Source organism: Mycteria americana, chromosome 3 (genome assembly GCF_035582795.1).
Source record: "Mycteria americana isolate JAX WOST 10 ecotype Jacksonville Zoo and Gardens chromosome 3, USCA_MyAme_1.0, whole genome shotgun sequence".
In the NCBI taxonomy this organism is placed as follows: Eukaryota; Metazoa; Chordata; class Aves; order Ciconiiformes; family Ciconiidae; genus Mycteria; species Mycteria americana.
Genome location: NC_134367.1, coordinates 96,770,305 through 96,787,092, shown reverse-complemented (window position 1 = coordinate 96,787,092; position 16,788 = coordinate 96,770,305).

Below are 16,788 nucleotides of genomic sequence, written 5' to 3'. Positions count from 1 at the left end.
GGATTGGGTTGATGGGATTGGACATAAGAGTTGATACTATCCCTGGAAAAGCTATGGCTCTAATCTTTCACAACTCTCTGTAATGATAGAAGGATCCACCTAGGGGATGCTGGTACTTACATCAACTCCTCGAAGGGAAAATAGTTTAAAATCATTATCTAATGCTAATATAACCCTTAAGGGAGGATGAGAGAGAAACATCTGGATGTACAAGAAGGCGAACCAGTCAAGGATGTTGACAGAGATAACACCCTCTGAAAAAGAAAAAGTAGACACCAGTTCTTCCTGCTCTTTGGTTTAGGAGTGTCTGGGAATGAGAGACCAATGTATACAGAACCAGCTTCACGGTGCTTGCAGGGCATCTATAGTTGGGTTTTTTTGGAAAAAAAAAGAAAAAAAAATTAAAAAATCCCCAACAAACCCCTTTTCCCCCCCTAAAAAAAAACCAAACCACCATACTATATGCCAGTTTCTAGGGCATGCCAAGTGTTGACAAAATTTAGATTGGCTTGCGGACTAAGAATCTTGGACCTGATCAGGAGTCTGGATGACTTTATTTTGGAAGCTCTTACCTGCTTTTGAGAGACCAGGTTTTAATTTCTCATCATGTATGTTTAGATAGTAGTCACTATTAAAATCCCCTGGCCTTCTGTTATCATATTCACTCCAACCTCTGCATATGCTGGAATACATGCATCAGTTTTCCACACACTTGTGAGCAAATATGGCAACTGCTTCTGTTCTAGCTGTGCACAACAGATGGGAGCCAAAAATGAAAACATTCACACAATGCCCACAGATAGTTGTTTATTTTGTTTGTTTCTTTGTATCTCTGAAGGTACATCAGAGGAGCTGAAGAAAAAGGGAGGAGGGGAAAGAATCAAAGATTTGAAACAAGTCAAAGAAACAGGAAAGTAAGCATGGGAAATGGTTTATGACTGCAATCATGATATTATAGCACTGAGAGAAAAGGAATGCCATCAGGAGGTAGAATACTGCATGGTTGCAGAGCCCTAACTCTTATCAGAACAATGGGGTCTCACCTTAAAGTAGCTATTAGTGTGCCATCAAAACACAGATGTGTTGCCTTTTCATTTCTATTTAGTTTTCTCTCTGGTTCCATTCTTTTTTCAAGGGTCCTTCACATCCCAACACTATACAGCATTACAGCAGGGCTTTTTGTCTGCTTTCACGTGCTTGTGTCTTCAGACACACGTACAATAAACGGTGTGATACATATGAGCTGAAATATGTAAATACAGACCTATAGAGTCATGAAGTCAATGGAAACTCTTCCTCTATGTAGAGAATATATTTTTCTTACAGGAAGTCAATTTATAAAGCAGATCAGACTAGATTGCCATAATCCTATAAATCTGTGTGTTGACTTTGTGGATCAGGGCCTTCTCTAAGCTACAGATAGGATAGTAAGGATTTGCCAGCGTGGGCTTGGAATGATTGTATTACTCACAGGTAAATAAACTGAGTTGTGGGAGTCTCTAAGATCAAAAAGAAGGGCAAAAGGGACTCAGCAACAGACGTCATTCAGTGTCTAAGCAGCCTTTCAGCCTAAAAATCTGTAGTTGCATTCATGTTCAGGAGTGGGGAAAGGATTCTGTCAGGCCAGCCAATGTAGCAATGGCACCTTCCCATATATACCACGTATAAGGTTACACCACCAATAAAGTTCAGATGGGATCACCCACTAGATGTTTTTTTCCTGCATTACAAGTATTGTGATTTTTTAAAATGCCTTATTGTTGCTAGTTTTACTGCTGTACCTGCACACAAGACATACTTTCAACCAGCCAGTTCCCTCACCTGGGCAGCATCTGCAGTGTCACCTACCCTGGCACTTGGCTGCGGGGGAGGCAGAGTTCTGCAGGAGGCACAGGGCTCTAGGCTCACCTTTTCTGTGGCACGTCCCTTTCCTTTCCCTGGTTTGCACTATCCTACCAGGCCTAATCTACAGTTGCAGACATAAGAGCTTTATCCTCTGCTGCGCTGTGCTCAGCGGTTCATCTCGGACTAATCCAGTGTCAGCATAAAACCAGCTTTCTCACTTTGCAGAGAGGCTTTCAGCAGCTTCTTACTGGATCTAGACAGCAGAGACTGAGTGGTGCCAGAAGGAGCAGGGCTGTGCATGGACCCTTGGCTCTTGGGAAAGCAAGCGAATCAATGATAAAGTCTTGTATGGCCTCTAGTGTCTTTCATCTGTGCACCGATTCTGGCATATGAATCAGCTCAGCCACACCATGCTGTGAGGTGAAGAATGAAGGAACACTACTGATTTTTGCTTAGGAGGCAAATAAGGCTGTGATCCCATAAAAGCATAAGTATATATATATATATATGTGTGTGTGTATATATATATAAAAAATTGAAGGAATTTCAGTAAGTTTATTTTTGTCTAGTCCAGATGAGATAGAAAGGATCTATATTTTTGAGTTACAAGTATCCTGAGCTGTCACTGATTTCAATGAGAGCTGAAAAACCTCAGCATCTTTGCGAACTTAAACACTCCAGTATGGGTCAAGGTCAGCATCTAAACCCAGCCAAAAATCTGGGGGAAAAGTGATGCCTACTATTTGTTGTAGGTCACATGGCACTCAGTCCAGGGAAAGAAACCAGGAATCCTGACTCCAGCTCCTAAAAAGCCATTTCAACCAGTTTCCACTCCTATATATGGCAATGGAAAAAGAGATCTCTGTGGCCAAACCGCAGAATAGGAATTGTTCAAATCATAGGAGCATTGTGGTGTGTCTGTGGGCTCTCTCCTTCCAGGTCCCAGGCTGTTTCATGTGGTTAACAGCTTGGCAGAGGAGTAATTGATTAGGATGAGCAGCTCATGAATCTCAGAGTATTTTGAGTTTTCAATTTAGATAAGTATCAGAAAGGTCATATGCATATCCAGTCCCATAACTGGCGAAATCAAATTGACAGGTATGTCGCCTAGAGAACTATACTGCAGACTGTGTCAGAAGTGCCAGGAGGTGCCAACTTTTTGTCTAAATAAGGGATCTTCTCTGATTATTTGAAGCTGTGACACATTTTCCTCATTTGTTGGGAGAGGTGGCAAAGCTTTGAGGGAAAAAAATCCTAACCCTTACACCTTAACTTACTTGGAAACTTGACAGTCCTAGACTTTGCCAGAAATTTCCTAAATTCCTCAAATAACTGCAGAAACTGTAATAACTGCCATTTTCATAGATACACACAACTGACACCCTAGATCTTCACGAAACAAAAAGACCAGTAAAGATGAAAGATTTGTGTCCAATACCATGAAGATAAGCTTGATGGAAAACCATGAAACTGAATGAGTTTCTCTTATCCAGCCTCACCTTGTAATCTAGGGGTATCTTGTGCCAGTCAAGAGCCAATGCAGCTCTTTACACTGCATTTCCTGAGTTTTGCTCAGTCTATGCCCACGTACCGCAAATGACAAGTCTTACACCAAGAAGGTGCTCCACCATCTGGTCCATCACCAGGAGACTCCTGCTCCCCTACATCCTTCTACCTAGCCATGACTGCAGTTTACATAGTCCTTTGTTAAGTCTCATTAAGTAATTCCTTTGGATGTTACTGTGCAATTAATAATTCAGAGTAACAACCTTTGAACGAGATACTAATTGTACCTTAGCAGTTGTATCATTGCAGCTGAGCCTTGTTAAACTTTCCTATAAACTTAGCCAGTTTTGGCTCATGAAAGTTTCCAACAGTAAATGTTCGGAGTAAAGTCCTGTCAGGTCCCAAAACATTAGAAACAGGAATCTCCCTGACTAGGTAAATAACATTGTTAGTGGTATTGGTTTCTGAAAGGCTTGTGAAGGGTTTTTATCTGTGTCAAAAAGTCTGATGCTGTAATGTGATGGTATCATGTTCTCTGGTTGCCTCACAGTCTGAAGTGTTTCTGGCTTGACCTTCCTAAAGGGTCAAAAAAAGCAGAATCTGAAATTAATCTATAACTTGAATGTTTCATTAAAAGAGTATTTTTTTATCTCTGCCTGTCATCTTTCTTAGTTTTTAACAATGATGGTAAATGGGGATGTCAAAAGACTACTCCAAAGCCTATACACGTGTGAATTGCCCAACTCCTTAAGTCCAAGGGGGGAAGGCAGTTCAGATAAAATTATGATAGCCAAGTTTATTTCAGCTGTCAACAGCATCAAAGGTGTCCTGACATTGTCCATACTCAGAGCAACTGCACCACGCAGTTAGGAGAAGCAGATGGAGTATTAGTGGGGGAGAAAATAGGTAGAAAAGCAGCCAAAGGGTGTGTGTGTTTATTTCTTTTCAATAAATAGTTTCAGTGTGTCTCTTGCATTTGATTATTGGGCTTTTGGTTAAATCCAGAAGCACCTGGAAATTGATGAACTTGAGCATTTTGAGGAGAATTCATCAGGAAAAACAGCAGAGGCGAAGATGTCCATCCGAGCAGCAGCTGTCTCCTGATCTCAGCTATTTCTCAGCATTTCCCTGTAATGCCCTTACAATCAAGATTGCTGAAGCAACAGGCAGCACCAAGGAAAGTTTCACACCCATGGGAAGTGATCAGAGAGGAAGCAGAAGCAGACTCTGCTCCACCGGCAAGGTGACCCTTCCTCTCTGGAAGCACCTTCGAAGGGGATCTAGGGGTGAAAGGATTACTCTTTACCCTCAGTCCTGTCTCTGCGAATAAAGCTCCTCCTGTTCTTCTTCACTTCTTTGAAATAAGTTATTGTCTAATAATAATCTCTTCTAACTGAACACCTATTTTGCCAGTAGGAAAATGAGACCCTTATGCAAATTTAATGGAAATATGCATTCATTTCCAGAAGTGCTTAAATGGGTTTAATTGGCACTACTGTAATGAAGTTAGTAATGCTATGGACTTCTGCGGAACTGTGAGTGTGGTTGTAGAAACAGAGAAGCAAGGGAAATAGGAATGAGAATATCTAACCAGGCGGACTTTTTTTTTTTTTGGTGAATTTGTGCTGCCTTCTGCCAAAACGCAGGAAGGAAGGAGAAGCAGTAGAAAGGCTTACCCTTGTTCACTTCTCTCACTCTTTAGACTAAGTAACTGAATTTCATTTCTCCAGATATTCATGTTGTTATTTTTTCAGCATTTGCTGATGATGGCTGAAAATCCCATGGGATGATATGGAGCAGTACTGAGAACTTGTGAATGATCTGAGGTGGAGATTATTCTTCTATTTTGGACTGTATAGCATGACATCAGTAAGAATGGTGATAGGGCCCTGGCACTGTGTGCAGGACTGTACCAGGCTGTGGACCAAGACCTACATTCTCTTTGTATAGATTTCAGTCTGCTGGCTATGACATTCATGTGGTTATCAGCAGGCTGCCAAAAAAAAAAAAAAAAGTGCAAAAAGGGGAAACTTAAAAGACTGTGAATCATGTTGCAGGAGCTGCTAATGATCGCCCTTCAGCTGCTAGCACAATGCCTGTAAATGCCTATTTAGAAAAAGAGCAACATGAATTCTAATGCCAGTGATAAGCACTCTTATGGTTAGTAGTTACATGTGTGGTGTAGTTTTATGAGGTTAAATCGTATCTCTTCTTTCCCAGCCAAGCAGTCAGAATGATTTTGTCTTTCTTCATTGCTCATTAGACAAATCAGAAGTGGAGAAAGACACTGTGGTTGATGTGTTGCCACCCTCTGATACTAGGAAAGATAGAATAGACTAGAATAGAATATACTGGACTATTTCAGTTGGAAGGGACCTACAATGATCATGTAGTCCAACTGCCTGACCAGTTCAGGGCTGACCAAAAGTTAAAGCATGTTGTTAAGGGCATTGTCGAAATGCCTCTTAAACACTGGGGAAACAAAGGCTTGGGGCATTGACCACCTCTCTAGGAAGCCTGTTCCAGTGTCTGACCACCCTCTTGCTAAAGAAATGCTTCCTAATGTCCAGCCTAAACTTCCTCTGGTGCAGCTTTGAACCATTCCCATGCGTCCTATCACTGGATACCATGGAGAAGAGATCAGCACCTCCCTCTCCACTTCCCCTCCTCAGGAAGCTGTAGAGAGCAATGAGGTCGCCCCTCAGCCTCCTTTTCTCCAAACTAGACAAGCCCAAAGTCCTTAGCTGCTCCTTATAGGACATTCCTTCCAGCCTTTTCACCATCTTTGTTGCCTTCCTCTGGATGCATTCAAGCACTCTCACATCCTTCTTAAATTGTGGGGCCCAGAACTGCACACAGTGTTCAAGGTGAGGCTGCACCAGTGCTGATGTTTTTTCTGGGAGGAATGTTCTCTCTTGCACAGAAAGCTACAGGACTGAGAGCAGAAACACAGGGTAGGTTTTACTCCAGCCTGCATGGGTATATGGTCATGATAATTTATTATGGCCCTATCTGTCAGTCCAGTAATTGTCTTCTCCAGCTATGTACATACTGCATAGTGTCAAATGAGTCAAGTCAAAATGGTTGCCATCATCTTTTTCGGAGATACTGCTCTGCCATCTCTTATTCCTCAATGTTATGATACTTCTCCTTCTGTTTATTGTAGATTTAACTTCAGTTGAATTCACACCAACCCCATAACATCACCCCTTTTTCCCCACAAAATTACTCTTGCTGATGTGTTTTAAAACTTTAATCTACCTGTAGGCATATTTTATGCTCTCTGTCTTATTTTCCCCTATTTCCTCTGTACAGTGGAATTCTGCATAGAGTCCAGCCACAAGGTCTAGGCAGTCCATAAATCTAACTTAATCTCTGAAACCAAATATAATGAGAATTATTCTCTGGTGTTGCTCCTGTGACTTGGTGCTGACTGGACAGCGTCATCCAGTCTCCAGACAATGAAATTAAATGCAGTTTTTGTGGGGGCTTTTCCTCAGAAATTGGTTACACCTTATAATGCTTTTTCATACAGCTGTATATTTTTAAGCAAATTCATTCATGATTTTTATGAATATCAGATTAAAAAAAAAAAAAGCAACAAACAACACAACTCTACAAACCAGTCAAGACTTATTAAATTTAGATTAACTTGTTTCCTAGTCATTCAGAATAGGAAATGCCAATCCTTGTTGTTTTTCAAAGAGTGGATAATGTATTTTTTCTCCTGGGCTCAGACCTTTACATGCCAAATTTCAGCCTGGAGCACAGTTTCTCAAACCATGTATTGTATTTTGAGTTGAGTTGATCTGTTTCAGTATGTCAGCAAGAATTAGACCTTTGGGCTCATGTTCAACCTCATCATTACTGTTTGAAAGGCCTGGTGTTTTTCCTGAAACTGTCTGGGGTGGAAGACTCAAAATTGCCTGGGACACTTACATTTTTCTAACGACACAACACTGAGGAAGGAAACCTCTGTCCCTACACCCAGACACAATAATGAGTCACTAAGAGGTGAAGGGAGATCTGAGGGGGGCAGTTCAGACTTTCTGTGGCATGGTTCTTGAATGCTCTGATAGCATAGGGCTAAAGATGCCAGGTTTGAGATGCTTATCAATTCCTTGTTTGTGATTTACATTTTAAAAAATAAAAGACAAATAAGGAATTGTTCCAGGGGCAGCATCAGGAAAAGTATTGCTGGAGGGAGTTTACAGCCAGAAATAATGCACGAAAGGTTATGCTTCATTTTACCTGAAACTAAAGCCATATGCAGTTGATCCCCAGTCACACTACGACTTCATTCTGCAATAAACCTCTTAATCAGAAAAGGAACTGGAAGATAGACATACTTGCAGGTAAAATGCCATGCTGCCCAGTGCCAAAAATATAAAAACCAATCCAAACTACTTGCTTCTGAGTTTGTCTGACTTCCATTTCAACTGAGGGGAAGATTTCTGGGTCTGCCAGTTCTCACTGTACCAGGCAGTCAGGCAGCAAGCTCTGCAGTGTCCCACCAAACCTCCTGCCTGAGGAGGTCGAATAGCAGGCAGGCAGGCAATGGGGCAACATTTCCTTGCCAATAATGTTCCTGCAGATTTCAGATACATTAAGCTGCTGTTTTTTCAGCATAAAATAATTCCGTGGACACTTCCGTGCAGCTGCTGTTCTGACAACGGTGATTGACAGAAACAGGCTGTGAAATGTGCTCAGAGCTCAAAAGAAAGGCTGAGGAAGGCAAAGAGAGTGGCAAGATGGGGTGGGGGGAGGAACTACGTAGAGCAGGAATCTGCGAAGGAGGCTTTTCTCTATGCCTAACATTTTGCATCATGAAGAAAAGCCCATTTCCAAAGCCCCCTTGAGCCTTATTGCTCTTATTCCTCAGCAGAGAACACAACCACATATGCAACAACTACTGGACGTATGGGACTGTATCCACCATGCTTTTCACTATGCCAAGTGCCACTTTTTTCTTATTAATGAATTCAATTAATTTCTTCTCCTGCCCTTTCCCATTTGTTCATATTGTGTTCTCTTGATGGAATAAATACTGTCTATTCTGAGCTCTGAAAGATTGTGATATCATGCTGTTAAACAGATAGGTATGGATTTTAAAAGCAAATCTCATATCATTTTTGCCTCAGTAGTGATGTTGTCACATATAAAGAGCTATCTGTGAATGTGATTGTGGATAGATAAGTATGTACATTGTGTTTATACTTAAGGGCCTCCTTTGTAGTGCTAAGAAATCAGTGAAGGTATCCATCTGACTGTTAAGAGATGTGGTACCAAACTAACAGAGAGAAGTCAATGAGAATGTTATTTTTGCTCTGACCACTACTTTGACTTATTAGTTTCCTTATCCGAAAATGCAAATATGCCAGCAGTATTTTGATGTCTGATATTTTGATTAGTCTTTTCTAAAGCCTGCTGAAGGCAATGAGAGTTTTTCCATTGACTTGTAAAAATTGTGAAGCAGGTTGTCTGTGTTTTATGAATGGAATCCAGGATGGGTGTATATACTCATTCTCAAATTTATGTTATTTTCTCACAAAGTAGAAAGATCATTATGTTCTCAAAAATTACATTCCCCAGCTTCGAGGTGGTCTTTTTCATATTCTTCAACCTTTGGTTTCACGAAAGTTCTTAATGTCCACTCACTGTGGCACAATTGCTATCCTCTGTTTGCAGAATACAGCATTGCACAGTAAGGTCTTGTTTTTAATGCATTATTTCCACAGCCTTATTTGGGAAGTCAGGAGTCTAGACTGGTCTCCAGTTGTCAGGGCTTGTGCCATTTGCTCTCTGTGTGACCCTCTGCATTACAGTAGGCTGAGATAAGCTAAGTACAAACTCCTTTTCCTAGGGTTTGGCAGCACCCCAGTCAGGAGCCCAGAGTATGAAATCAAAGGGGAACTTTACTGGCTCTTAATTTAAATAGCTTATGTAGAGCACAGCATCCTACTCCTCTGTATAGGATTGTGACAGAGCAGTATAGTTCTGGAATTTTAATGCTAGAACACAGAACTGTGCAGAAGAGAGAGGTGCAAAGCTAGATTATTAGAGGTCATTCATAATCTGTTATTAAGATATGGAAAGTTTCCTCTAAACAATATTATCATCAACCATTTTATTCATATATACATTCTGAGCCGTATTTGCAAATTAATTTAGGTGACATTTAGCCCTATGAAGTGGGTGTATACGGACTGCAGAATTTTGTGTTTTAACATGGCAGAGACAGTGCCTCTTGCCGTGTCCTTATTCACAGCCTAAACTTCATCACTGTCATGTTCATGACAAAATCCTGACAATCTTTTAAGATGCTGGCTCCCCAGAAGTGTTCCTTGAAAAAAATGTCAAGGAACAACTTTCAGCTTCTGTTTTACTAAGGTCTCTTCAGGTATTCACAATGTTTTATTTGTGCAAATGGTGACCTGGTTTCCTCTTTTGATCACTTGAAACAGGGGGATAATGAGAGGTAAGCCTTAACAAATACTTGGCTTCTGTTAACATTGAGGAAACTTTCACTAGGAGTGGAAAAACTACGTGGACAATGAACAAGTTGCTGCAAATAAGAGAGCTGACTTGCAGTATCTGTGAATGAATCACAGGGCTGGGGCTGGTTTGTTTGTTGCTTTTTGGTTTATTCTATACCCAATGGAAATTATGCTATATGGATGGTTAGACTATTGGCAAGATTATTACATAGCAACATAGCGGTTAGGTTTTTTGGTCCAGAAAAAATATTTTCCTTGGCATATTCAACAGCATAAACATTTTGGAGATGCATTCTGTTTATCTATATACATCTCTAAATGACAGGAAGCCTAAGGAAGATATATTTTCAGACAATGTGTTGAATTTTAGGGAAAAAAATTCCTTGCAATCAGAAGAAAGGAAATTAACCCTCCGAAACATACAGTGCTGCTTTTCTGGCTTATATGGCTGGGACTCTTTCTGTCTTTCCCAGTCCTGGTTCACAGTTATCCAAGGTAAGCAACTCTCTGAACAAAGTGGGGTTCCCTTCCTGCACATTTACTCAGATTTGCTTCCAAAGAATGATGTGCATACCTAGGGACCAGGTGCCTTGTAAATACATTTGACATCTGTTTAGATAAAGCTTACATTTAACAGTAATCAGTGCCAAGACTATCTCTTCCTAGTAACTGTCTTCCATAACAATTACTAGGGATTATATTTAACTGAATGGTGACAGAATGGTTCACTTAGCTCCACCTTTTTGGCTTTGTTGCTGAAGACCCAGGGTTGTATCTGTGGTACAATTTACAGCAGAATATGGGTTTTCCTTCATTTATCCCCAGGAGGCAGTTTACAAGCTTTATGCATTTGATAAGATCAAAGGGCTTGAGAATGAAAGAAGCTGTTCAGATTTATTAGCTGTATTATTAACTCAAATGACAGTTTATGGTCAGTGGTGTTTTCCTGGATGAGTGGCAGGGTGTTTCAACTGCATTCACAAATGCTTCTACAAATATCTGTGGTACAGGTGATTGACAGCTCTTTGAAGGTTTTAAAAGTAAATGAGTCTGTTACACAAGATGACCATGCATCTTGACTGAAGTTTGCCACCTTTTTTTTTTCTTTTTTTTTTCCAAGTTCCCACTTACATCCTCAAATATTTTCTTACCTGATGGTATGTCTCATCTTTTTCATCTAGAGTCAGAGCAATAATAGAAAGTTGCTTTAATTTTTAGTTCAAACGATAACCCATCTTAGAACCTCAGTTAATATGCTGCAAATATCAAATTGCTCCCACTGACTGCTGGCAGTTTGGTCTGGATGATAGCTTAATATAAATTATTGCTAACCTGTTTCTGAAATTCGTAGAGAATTAAAGCCTACAAAACCAACTAGTGTTTCACGTCAGTATGATTTAATTATGATGAAAATTTCAAGCATGTTAACTAGCATTTTAACATCAAAGCTTTGGACTCTAATTTAGGCAAGTGCTGATATAATAATTGGTATGTACCCCAACATTCCTGAAAAAGCTCTAAAAGTCTGGTATGCGTATGGATAAGTAAGGAGGCAATATGGTTGAGAGGTCTAAAAACCGCTCAGAATGAGGACATGTGTATTCAATATGCAGCAAAATTGTCTTTGTGGTAAGTATTATATACATGGTTTGCTTTTAAAAAAAATCAGGAAGTGGCATAATTTCAACAATAATGTACTCAGCTAAATTTGCAAAGAAAATAGGTGCATTCCTGTTGTGTTGCTTGAATCCAGTGTCATAATCCTTAAGAAGTCAGACAGCACAAAAAAAAGAAGCGCAGTGCAGCTACGAAAGAAAATTGCTCTGATATTTGTGAACTATGTGCTTCACATAGTCCAAAGAACTGGAATGAGAAGCATTCAGTTTAGAGATGATTTCCTGTTTTCACAGTTTTTGCTTCTGCTACTGTTTCAACACAAACCTTATTTTCTCTGTTCTGTTCTTTCTTGGATGCAAAACAATAACATTAGGTCATAAAAAAATCCTTTTATTTATTGCTGCTTGACTTAGCAAATCTCCCCAGACACTTTTGTTAATGGGTTTATTATTAACCTTTCTCAGATAAAATCTAACAACAAAAAGCCAAAAATCTTTGGTCACTTGAACACAAAATCAAAATAACCTTGTCTTAGGGTATATTGTTTTCAGCTTACTGTGAGTTACCTCCTGAAATCAACTTTCCCTATACAGTCAATATACTAGTGCTCAGCAGTCTTCTCCAGAACTGCCATTTGCCTTTATGTCAGGGTTTGTTGTAGTTATTTGTTGTCATCTTTCTCTAGCCTCAGGGAAGCACTTTTTCCTTTCTATTCCTTCCTTTTCTCAGCAATTTGAGAGATTCCCATCCATTTTTACCAGGCAGCAAAGGTGAAAGCACCTCTGTAATGAAAACCTGTGTGAGGAGAGCAGAGCAATTTGCAGTGTCACAACATTATGACACTGGCATCACAACACAACGCATGAACGCCGTGCTCCCGAGCAAGGAGCACACCACACAGCCGCTCCTGGCAGGGCGTCAGAACTGCACCCGACTTCTCTTGTCCCCTGCTGCAAAAGATAGAAAAACCTTCCATCCTCATTATCCAGCACTATTAGAATACAGGGCGGCAAACGGCAAGGGGGAATGGGTGAGATTGTCTTGAGGCTTTTGAGGAAAATTAGCTGTGTCACCGAGGGTTTTCTACTTTTAGTTAAGAGCACCAAAGTAGTGCTCTTTCTGGGGCTTAACATTCATGATGCACAGTTTACTTTTTTGGATAGTAGCTACTGAGGATTGATGATAGGATCAACTCTGCTTTCAGCATCTCATGATCCAAATTTGGCCCAGTGAACTGCACATGATAGCTGTGTAACAGATGGCTGCAGGGACAACCCTACGAGCTGCTGAGCAGCAGGCACCAGCCCCAGGGTTTATGATGACTGCTGTGTTGTGATTCATGGGTTAACCATGGAGTTTCATTCAGCCACGCATTGCTTGCTCTACTTCTACAAGCTAACAGAGCTGCTAGCTTCAAAACTCATTAAGTGTTTTCAGGTAAAGAATGGATGTGAGCATCTTTCCTGTGCCCACGCTCCACCTTTGCTTTTCATAACCACCATGGCTGATCATATAGCCTGTCATCTCGCTAGGACAGCCCCATTCTCCTGCTAACATCAGTAGAGTGTGTGAGGGAAGTTTATTAGGGTAGCATTGCAAAACAGGCTCATGTAAGGTAGGAGTGACAGCCATGGGCCAGAGAGATGTCTGTGAATTATCTGATGATCATCAAGAAAAACTTCACCCTAGCCAAAGTCAGACACATGCTGAATGACTATGGAGCCAGAATCGTTTGGAAATGGTGTTTTGCATTTCTTATCCAAAGGACTCAGGGGAATTTGCAGTGCACACAAGAAAGGGATCCATCCCTCAAAGAGCTGGCATGGAAAGGCTAAATGCAGGTATGCAAGCTCAGTGGAGATCGGGTCTAAGCCTGACAAGTTAGACCTTGCACTGGGGTTGTGGAGAGCAGGTGGAGTATTTTACCACTGGATGGTTAGTGTTTTGTAGTGGTAGAAGCTATTTGGCATGGGAAAACTCTTCTTGGTACTGACAATTTTGCTTAAGCACTCAAAGCAGGAGTTGCTCACATTAGCTCCTTACCCTGTGGCTGCAGCACTATCCATGCTGTGTCAAAGGGGTGACTACCAGTGGCTATCCGGCACAGCCACACTCACGCTCCACCCTCCATGTCCCCATGCTTCGAACTTGCTACCTGGGGAGCAGGGAAGGAGTGAAGACAGAGAAAATGGAGGTGGTGTAAATCTGGCAGTGTGTAAATCAGTCCCATTACACTGAACTCTATGAGGCTGACTGGAGCAACTGGTCTGTGTACAGCACGGAGGAGTCCCTTCCACAAACAGCAGTGTCAGCAAATAAATGCTCGGACGTAATGATCTGAGGGGGAAGCCTTAGCATCCACCTTGAGTTCTTGTCACTGAAAATTTTCTAGTGCTTTATAAAGTGTGGCTAGAGTGGTACTGCTTATTTAGGTGCATGTGAAGTAGAAAGAGACAACAAAGGACTTGCTTGTTTTGATCAGTGGAAAAAAACATTAAAAAAATCCCTTCTAGCATAAACATTTTGAATCCCTGCAGCTATCACGTAAAAGATATCTGTTGAAACCTGATTCTTGTTAATCCCAGTTGCTTCCTAGTTGTTGATTAGCAAGCTAACCTGGGGCTATTGAAACTCTTGCCATTAAATGACTCCACAGAAACCACAGAGCATCCTATCTTGTCCAGCTAACAGAAGGACCAGCCTGAATACCTAGGGTCCATCATCTTCTCCAAAGGTGGGTCCATTGACTTCTTTGTCATTAGAGAGAGGAGGGTGTTAATGGTTGAGCTTAGCTGGCCAGTTGTGGGTGTCAGATACAATGTGTTGTTCAGAGCCAGCTCTTGATAGTATTTACTCTCCGGTGTACATTATGAATACCTACAGAGCTCCATAACCCCTTGATCTGTACAGCTGCTTACCCTCTCCAAAACAGGTAAGGGCTAAGTGCTGTGATCAAGCCCTCTGTCAGAAATAGAGACTCATTAGCAGGAAAAAGGAAAACACGCTTCTGAACAGTTTGCAGTACTGTGTCTTTGTGCAGGAAATGAAAGAGCCTGTCTGCTGTTTTGAAAACTGAGGGGATAGTTCCTTTCACAATCATTAAACCTCAGTAAGGATATTTTAAAAATAATCAATTGTTCTAGTCTGAGTGAAATAAAATGTCTTGTTGACTCTGTATTGTAAGAGCACGTTTGAGATTCACCTTCTTTTAGATATTTGGGCTGATTTAACAGAACATCTTTAATGTCTTGCTATGAGAAGAGAGAGAAGTGGTATGTGGCTGAGTTACACTATGTGCCAGGATGCTGAGGCTCAGCAGAGATAAGATAACCTCACAAATAAACAACAGATGGCTGATGGCCTAATGCTTTGCTTTGGGTGAACGTGACAGGGATTTATTCTTTCAACCTGGAGAAGGAGCCTCGGAAAGGCTGAAACTGCAGAAATGCATGACATGCGGGTGGACACAGTTTATTATGGGGATTCAGTCTGAGCAGATGGTATTAGAATACAGATCTATTATTAGACATCTGCTTCCCATCTTAGTTATACGATGCATAAGATTTAGATTAAATTCCCCAAGGAACACCTGGATCACTTACTAATTTGTATGTGCACACCTCTATGTGTCTTTCTTTGAATTCAGACGATGGGCTACATCCTGAGCTAGGTTACAGAGATGTGCATTTGTGAAGTGACAGCAATGTAACTAGAGGCAGCATCTGATCCGTGTTCTCACTGCATAGAGAACTCCTTAGTGATAAACTATTAGTTAAGGATTAATGCCCAAAACAGACAGAAACCTCTGTGTTATCTGAATAAATGTGCATGGATTCACCCACTGAGAAGGCAACAACGTGTAAATGTTCTGTAAGACCTGCAATTGGGTAGAAACAACATGGATCAGGATTTCCTTCTGCCTTATTTCTGTTTTCCCTAGTTTTTAGGTATATCACAGGATCAGTGCTATGGATGCCTTCATGTCAGCCTCTGCTGGACTTAAGGCAGGAGCAATCCCAGGCCCTGAGTAGGATAGGAAGGACCGATAGCCCTCAGCACCTCCCCAAGCTGGTAACCTGCCTTGCACCAGAGAGCTGGAGCTGCCGACACCTGCCTTGCTAAGAACAGCCCAAGTTGGGTCGAGGATCTGACTGTGTTTTACCAGCATCCCCCAACTCCCTTCCCTCACCTCTCCACTCCCACCAAACTGCGTGCGGGGGGGAGGACTGTGAGGTGTGAATTTCTGTTAATTAACACTCCCACTCTGAATCCTCAGAGCATGAGAGAGAAACATTTGTAATGCTGCACAGCTCTCCCCCGGCAGCCATGTCCAAGCCCTCCCAAAGGCAAGAGGACCGCAGTTTCATCTGCCTGACCTCTTTAAGGGACAGGTTGTGCAGAGAGCGAGGGAAACTAGCCCACTTAATTAGAGAAAACAATCCCAACCCAGCATCTCAGTCCCTTCTCTTCTAATATTTAGTAACAGGTATGTTTTAGTGCAGGAAAGATGCTGCCCTAGATGTATCTCAGGGGTAGATAAGGCTGTTGTGGTATCTACTGGATGTCAGTGGAAGGGTGAGAAGTGAGAAGTGAGAAGGATACTGAACTTCAGCACCAGTAAAGTGACTCTGATAAATATGTATAGCAAAATTCTGATCACATCAAAGAAAATAATGTATCTGTTAAGTTTTAATTCTCGGAAGTAATTTCAGGCTAGCATAAGTTGCTCTATTAATAAGTAAATATACAGATTTAACAAGCAGTTCTCTCTCCTTACACAGAGAATCTAAGGAATGAAACATAACCACTGAGGTAATTCTTTTGCCTTTGAATTCCCACCATCTTCTGCAAAGCAAAAAAGTACATGAATTTGCTGTTCTTGTCAAGTTCTTTGCCATGTCATTTATGGTCCAAGCTGCTGTGTTTAGGAATGGGTGTGTTGCCAAAGTTAGTAGTGCTTAAGTGTGAACAAGATTTCACATCTGAGCCCAGCTAGAGTGGGAGAAAGGTGCTGAAATTCCGAAGTTTACCCAAAAGTTGTGTTCTTACCTCCATGGTGAGATGAGCCTGCATCCTAGGGCTGCTAATGTAGGCGAGAGGCCCATGCTTTGTGGCTGAAGGCAATGTCTAATTCATTAGTAATTCAGTTCTTCAAAGTGTATCAGGATGAGCCCACTCTACCATGGAAACCATCCAAGTATGGGACTTCTGGTAGAGTTTAGGGGCTGCATATCTTTTATGCTGACTTTGCTGATCAACTTGAGTATGCAGTCACTGTTGGCCCAGGATTTCTAGGTGTCCGTTAGCTTTGTCAGACCTACAG